Source organism: Falco cherrug, chromosome 4 (genome assembly GCF_023634085.1).
Source record: "Falco cherrug isolate bFalChe1 chromosome 4, bFalChe1.pri, whole genome shotgun sequence".
Classification (NCBI taxonomy): Eukaryota; Metazoa; Chordata; class Aves; order Falconiformes; family Falconidae; genus Falco; species Falco cherrug.
This window is the reverse complement of record NC_073700.1, coordinates 43,735,542-43,743,067: the sequence shown is the minus strand read 5'-3', so window position 1 is coordinate 43,743,067 and position 7,526 is coordinate 43,735,542.

Sequence of the window (7,526 nt, the reverse complement as noted above, 5' to 3'; positions counted from 1 at the left end):
TTCTTGGTGGCACATTTATTCACCATATTAATATTAGTCAACTAGGGGTTATTATTTTTAAATTTAACTACTCTTAGACTAATAGCACAGAAGTATTGCTGTTGGCATGCTAAATATTTTCAATTAAGTAAATAAGTTAAATAATTGAATAAATAAATATTTTTCAATTAGTTATTTAATTTATTTCATTGGCTATCCTGGTTTCTTCTGATTCCTAAATCTAGAATATTAAAACTTAAGCAACAGACCAGACACTGACATGTACACATAAATTCAAGTACAGTGTATAGCTTTCATAAAACAGCACACTGAAATTAGAGGTCTCTTGATACAGGAGATAGTTCCACTATTAAGCCAATGGGACTAAGAGTAGCCCTTAAAAGATTCAGAATGCGAGTAGTCTAGTAAGACAGCCTATAAGGTGCAATGAGATTCCTCCGAAGTGTCTAATATTTCATAGCAGCAGACCTCTATATTGTGATAATCATCAGTTAATCTGTTTTCTGATAACCTATATTGTGATAATCAGCATATAACCCATGTTACGAAACTACTGTACCTCAACTGTGGCATGAAGAAAGCAGGTTCCTAAGGGATCATCATTCTGCAGGCTTTTTAGCTCTGGATCAAGGAACTCATGTAGGCCTGTAACATAAATAATAACCTGTGAGAATGCAGAAGGAAAGAAGTGTGCCAGTTTAGCTGACTGGGCTGCCTACAGGAGCAACACACTACTTAAAGAATACATTGTCTTTCAGCCTCGCACCAACAACTTTGCTGCAGGTATTTCATAAGATAAAGAAGATCACATATGGCAAGCACAGACACACCAGACAGATAGCATTTCTCTTCTGAGGTCTTAGAGTGTTTTTCCTTAGCTTGGGCAAAAACCCAAATGGCAATAAAGAGCTAATAAATCTAAGTTAAAATGGAAGAGAATACTGTTTGATAACATTTGTCTTCTATTGTGTCTGATAGATTTAATGTTTAGGGTAGAATAAAGTTCATATATCATAAAAGACCACTGATCTAGCACTTTAGACTCATTATCCTGCCTAAAGGAGATTTCAGTTTTGGGTTTTGTCATCAGGTTCTGTTAGGTTAGGTTAGAGTCTCCCAAAACAAGTATCATCTTTCAAGAAGGAAGACTGAGTTGACACAAAATTTGACCTGAATGATCTTAAATGTCTTGTTCAATTTTAGAGTAATGAAATGAGACCTTAACAGGGAACTTGTTACTTGTTCTGTTACCCTGATTTATTCAAAGTCTAGATAAAAAACCAGAATCACATGGTAGCTGGTATACATCAGCATTGAGTCAAGTAGTATTATGCCAGTTCATATTAACTGAAGTTTTGGCTTAGACTATCTTGGAACAGAAAACACCTTAGCATAATTTAGAGGCAAATTTATCTTCCAAAGAAACGTATCAACAAATCAATTCTGAAATATCTGATCTAGATAAATCTAATCTGTTAGGACCTTTTCCAGAAATAGTAAAAGGGAATGGACACACAGAATTGTATCTGCACGTTAGATTTACATTGAAATATATGGCAATGGAAATGCAGCTAGAAAATATTTTATTAACTAAGAGATATTGGAATTTACCCAGATATGTAATGTTTGAATGTGGGATTTATTTAAGCTGACTTTTTCTGAAAATAATATAGTTAGTGAATTTTTGTTAAAATCTTTTCCTTACTTAAGAATTTATATACGTTGTTCCCAATGCTAACATGGTTTGTAGTTATTATTGTTTATTTTTAAAAAAATGTCAGTCTTTTAAAATATTTGAGGCATATTATAGGCATGTTCACTGGTCATAAAATCTAAATTGTGCACTTACATCCAAGTCTTTTTACACGGGAATGTAAATTCCCTACTAATACAGAACAAATAGCAAAATATTCAGAAATAGGACTTTAAAAAACAAAAGGTAAAGTGGTCTTGTGTTTTCCTTCCTTTAATATTCAACCATTTAATATTGGTACCAGCTCTTGTCCCTGCTCATTGCAGGGGGTGTTGAACTAGATGACCTTTAAAGGTCCCTTCCAACCCAAACTATTCTATGATATGATTAGATATATAATGAAAGGTTATGGAATTATTTTAATGCATTTAGGACAACATGCCGTTGTCTTATGTTTATTTTGTTACTGGATCTAGTATTTTTATAATACCTACCAGTTGAAGTAGTAATAATGAGGTTGTGATTTCCATTGGTGAAGGTGACCACAGAAACTTGGGAAGGGGGAGAAGAATGACGAATTGGCTGAAATTACTATATGTTTTTCAGGAAAACACTCTTGCATAAGAAATGGAAATTATGTAACTGTTACTATTCCATCTTTTTAAATTATTAAACACATGAATGAAGAAAAATCAAAACTATTGTATCTGTAAATGTATAAATCCATGTAAAAATTTGTTTTCCATGTTATTTATTTCTATGTGCAGTCAAATGCATAACTCTTCCTCTATAGTCTGGTCTTCCTTTTTTTTGTTTTGGATTCTTTTACAATAACAGAAAATACATACAACAATAGCAAAATACCAGTGGGGCTTTGCATAATGCCAAGTTATATCGCATCTCAATGTACAATAGAATTTTTAACATTTCATATTACAGGGCATTGTATTGAATCTTGCAAGATGCATTTAGCGTCCAAAAGATTCCTAATTACCCATATATGTGCATGCAAAAATAACCATTAAAATTATTTTTTCTACAATGGACAAACATTTCAAATTCTGATTTCCCATTCTTGCCACTTTTCACACACCTGCCATCCCAGTACTTTACATGTCTCTTTGAAAACTTTATTTTTGAGAAACAAAGCTCTGGCAACTTGTCAGGGAGGAAGGCAAAAGAAAGCATATGCATATAGAAGCAAACAATGGTGTACATTCATAAATCACCACAGATCCATGGAGAATTAAAGTGCATGGAGAATAACAACAATTAAGAAGTGCATTTCTTCTTTTATAAGTTCTCTGAGAATATCCAACATTCTTCAGGCACGAAGAATGTTCATGTTCTAACAGTTCATTTAATTCGCAATGTGTGTGTATCTCCCAAAGCAATCAGCCATACTTGTATTTTGTAAATACAATTATAACTTGAAACATATTAGAAACTGCAACATCATAGGCCTGACTGCACAATTAAGTTAGTAAGAGCTTTGCTTCAGAATTAAGAATAGCTCAAAATTAAGATCTGAGTGTGTGTAACATATCGCTGTAGATATCACCTTCAAGAAACCATATCTCTGCTTCTACTCGCACATTACTGCAGAAGTAATCTACAAAGGCACTTCACAGGCCCCTTCATTTAAAACAACAGGCCAACACTATTTCGCTGGGAGAAGCCATCTCGGGAACATGCTCTAATTCTGAAACACCTCATTTCAGAACATTTTGTAGGGAATTCTGTTTATTTGTATTTCTGTTGCCAAGTGTTAGAGGTGGAGAAACTGAAGTAATTGCTCAGAGGTAGTGCACCAGGAATTCATCTTAATGAGCTTTAGTGTTTATCTCTGCTTAAACAGATAATGCACCTAATCTTGAATGTGTTTCACTACTGATAGTAATTAAAGAGAATACCCTTACGAATTTACACAAACAAAACCCAGTATGAATTAAGAATCCTCCCGAATTTTCATGAAATTGAGACACATAAATCTTGCAAGACAATAAACCTTTGTTGGAAAGATGCTATTTAGTTGTGCTTGTAGCCTTATTCATTTTGTACAAACCCCAATTTGATTTGATCATCTAGATTTAAAACTGAACTTTTCCATATTGGGGTTGTTTTAATAGTAGGACAGATCTGTGTTAGTTACATCACGCATTGAGAGCCACATAGTATATCCTGGAATTAGAATGCTGTATTTATTACTGTAGTAATAAAGCTCCAAGACACAACAATGTGGTAGCAAAGAAAGGGATCTTCCCAAATCAATGCAACAAAAGTACTATCAGAATCATTCTCTAAATATGTGCTGAATATGTGCTGCTTCAGTATGCAGTTTTTAGTCATTAAAAAGTGCAGTCTTATGTAACTTGAAGATAAAGACTTTAATGAGAATTTTTGTGAATGCATTACTTTCCTCTTAAAATACTTGGAATGCTTTGTTAATCCTAGTAAAGCAGCAAATGGAATGTAAAGATGAATGGAATTGAAATAATATAGTCCTCCATGCAAAAAAAAGTACTAGAGTGATGAATGGTATGTTCTTTACGGAAAAGTATAAACTGAGTAGAGTATTAGAAACAACTCCTACAGAGCATGACTAATTTAGTCCTTATTGAAATAACAAATTTTATAAATTTAACAAAGCCTTATTAAACAATTTTTGATTATACGGGAAGTACCTCATCTCTACTCCTATAGATACAATATCTATTTCTATTTAACTTTCAGATTTACAGCCATATTGATTGTTCTTAGCCAAGGTCTGAATTAAAAAAATGAACAAACAGTTCATGATACAGGTGATACCTGGTTCTGCTGTACTGCATTAAACAATCTTTTCAGGAGCAAGACCTAACTATTATCTATGTAGAGATACACAACTATGTGTGTGTATATATACACACATGTGCACATACAGTTTGTAGACACAAAGGAAATATTTTCTATAAAATCCACCTTTTCATGTCTGTTGTGTGACTTAACAGCGTAACTCCCCTAAAGGTGGCAGTCCGGTTTTGTGGAATAAACTCAGATTCAGGGTAGAGCCTTTCAAAACTCAGCAAATTCTTTGAGTCCTACCTATTTTAAAGGCTTATCATATGAGAGGCTGCATAACTCTGGCAGTAGCCGTTTCTCTTGCCTGATAATGGGGTATTCCTCAGTGATTTTGTTCTTGATGGTGCCTAAGTTTTTGACACCCAACATAAGGAGGTATTAATTCTCCTTAAAGTTACTTAGAGAATCAAGAAATTAAAAGCCAGCACATTATTTTTCTTACAAGATCAGAAGAAATAATGAAAAAGGGACTATTTAATAGTCTCATTGTGGCTGTTCTATTTATGACACCATTTCATAAACCACCTAAATCTGTTTATCCAACCTGTAGATAGTGCTAAATGACAAAATAAAATAAAATTAAGCATGAATATTATAGAAAAACCCCATGCATTTATCATGCATAAATCATTTCAGCCTGTAAACACATTCTAAATTGTACTACACAAGGCTAATATAACATGAAAAATAAAGCAACTAGATGTTTGTCTCACAAAGAACAAACATAATTAAAGATAAAACACAGTTCTTCGTAATTGTCTACTTCAAGAAAATTACCATCAGTGATATTTTATGCCATATTGATAAAACTTTCTAGAGTAAAAGAGTGTATTAAACATGTTGTAAGAACCCTTGTAGTATAAGGTTATGATGAAACTATTGAATGTCCTTATTTAGAGAAGCCCTATTAAAAATCAAAGAATGCAGAAATAGGTATCACTATCACTTGACATCTCTACTAGGCATAGATCTGCTTTGAAAGGTGCAACTGATGTGCACAACCATAAGTTTAGCATATCTTCAAACAACTACATTTGTAAGAGACCATTTTGTTTATAGTGGAACACAGCAAAATGTTCTTTTGACAGAACATTTTGTTCTGAGTCCCTATTTCTGTATTTTACCCTAAAAATTACTTATGTAAATTATGAGTGTCACATAGATCGGTGTGAAATACTGAAAAAGAAATCTCTCTCTATGGAAAAGAGTCTTGCTTTCAATAGGTTTTGCTTTTAAATCAGCTGGAAACCCAGACCAAATTCCCTTTAGCACATTTAGCATGTCTGAGCTGATTTATGGTTTCATTTCAACACAGCAAAAATAATGACAGGAAATAACATGAAATTCAAGAGATTTTTGGCCAAGATTCATATGGAATCTGGAATATTAGTAACTCTAAAGTGTAAGAAAATATTATGGAAACGATGGGAATATCCATGCTAACCTTTTCATGCCAAATTGTTTACCAAAATGAAAAGGTTTTTCTGTATTCATAAAACAAAATTCCCAAATTATACAACTGTGCTGAACAAGCAGAATTCCCTCTCTTACTAAATGCACAGTGATTAAACACTGGAGATTGTAAATGCTATTTGAGAAAAATGGCTGATGCCTGTCCCAGAGGAGGTTCTCTCTGGAACATAGTTACACTCTGATAGCTGAATTAACACATTGAATAAATAAGGATGGTGACTTCCTAGATATTACTACTGGCAATTTCTTTATACTCATTCTTCTGGAATGCTCCTGTTGGTTTAGAGGGAGAGGGCACAACAAATTAACCGTAAGTCATGTGTTTAATTCAGCGTCTTAAATAAGTTCCTTTGCTGCATCAGGAGTTGCCACTCCAATCAGAATGTGTTTTACATGAGGGCGAAGTGTAGTATAGCTGTATATCCTTCCATACCGATTATTGTCTGGGGCGGGGGTTGGAACATTATGCAAAAACGAGACTGTTAATGGATTATTAGGAACTTTCTTCATTATAAAATAGCACGTTGCCTGACAATTAGAAAATTATTTTTACATTATTCCAGTAGCTGGATCAAATAAAGAGAGTGTGACATGTTATCCTCGAGACATTTCAGGCACTTGCTTTGAGCTGCAGCACGTTATGAAATGACTAGCATAATCCAGAAGTCATCTAGCACAACTGTACTTTCTCCTTAAAACTTACATTCAGGAGTATTATTCGTTAGGATTATTTCACACTGTGTACAAAAAATACTGGATTCCATATTTCAATTATAAAAATATATATTTTCACTGAATATTTACACTTCATATATGCCCATTAAAAATATAACCCTTAACCACAACACACACATGGACTTTTCTCTATAGCATAAGGTTTATCCTTCAAAGTGACTGCTTGACTGTAGTGAATAATGTAAAAAGCACATTTTCAGTCCAACCACCTTAAACAATGACCTAAATGAGTCACTGATGGCTAATGACTCAAAACTACTTGGTTATAGTTTGCTACTGTTTGCCATTAAAAAGGTCTTTTAACACCTGGACTGAAGTTATCTGGCAAAACCTTCACTGGCTTGATTAAATTGTGATAACTGCTTATTCACCAAAACAAATACCACATACACAAGTCTATCAGAATTCCTCAAGTCATTACCAACATGGACAAACTACAATATGAAATATTTGAAGGATTTACTGAAGAAGTCTTTTATTTTTTGTGTCAGAGGTCTGAGTGGCATGTAGCATGCTTAGTGAAGTACTGTTTTTTCTATCCCCACCACCATCATCAACAATGGACAAAATATGGCCAGGTAGGTACCACCTACATTTACAGAGGCTATTGCTGAAGAAAATGCAGATGAGTGCCAAATAAGATTTTTACTCCAATTGATGCTAGACTTCAAACCTGCTTAGCCACTTTGTATGTGTTAATCTGAGCCAACACTGTTGATAGACTAAGAATTTGTCCTAAAATGCAATGCTCTGGTTAAAATACATAGGAGAAGCCTGCATATTG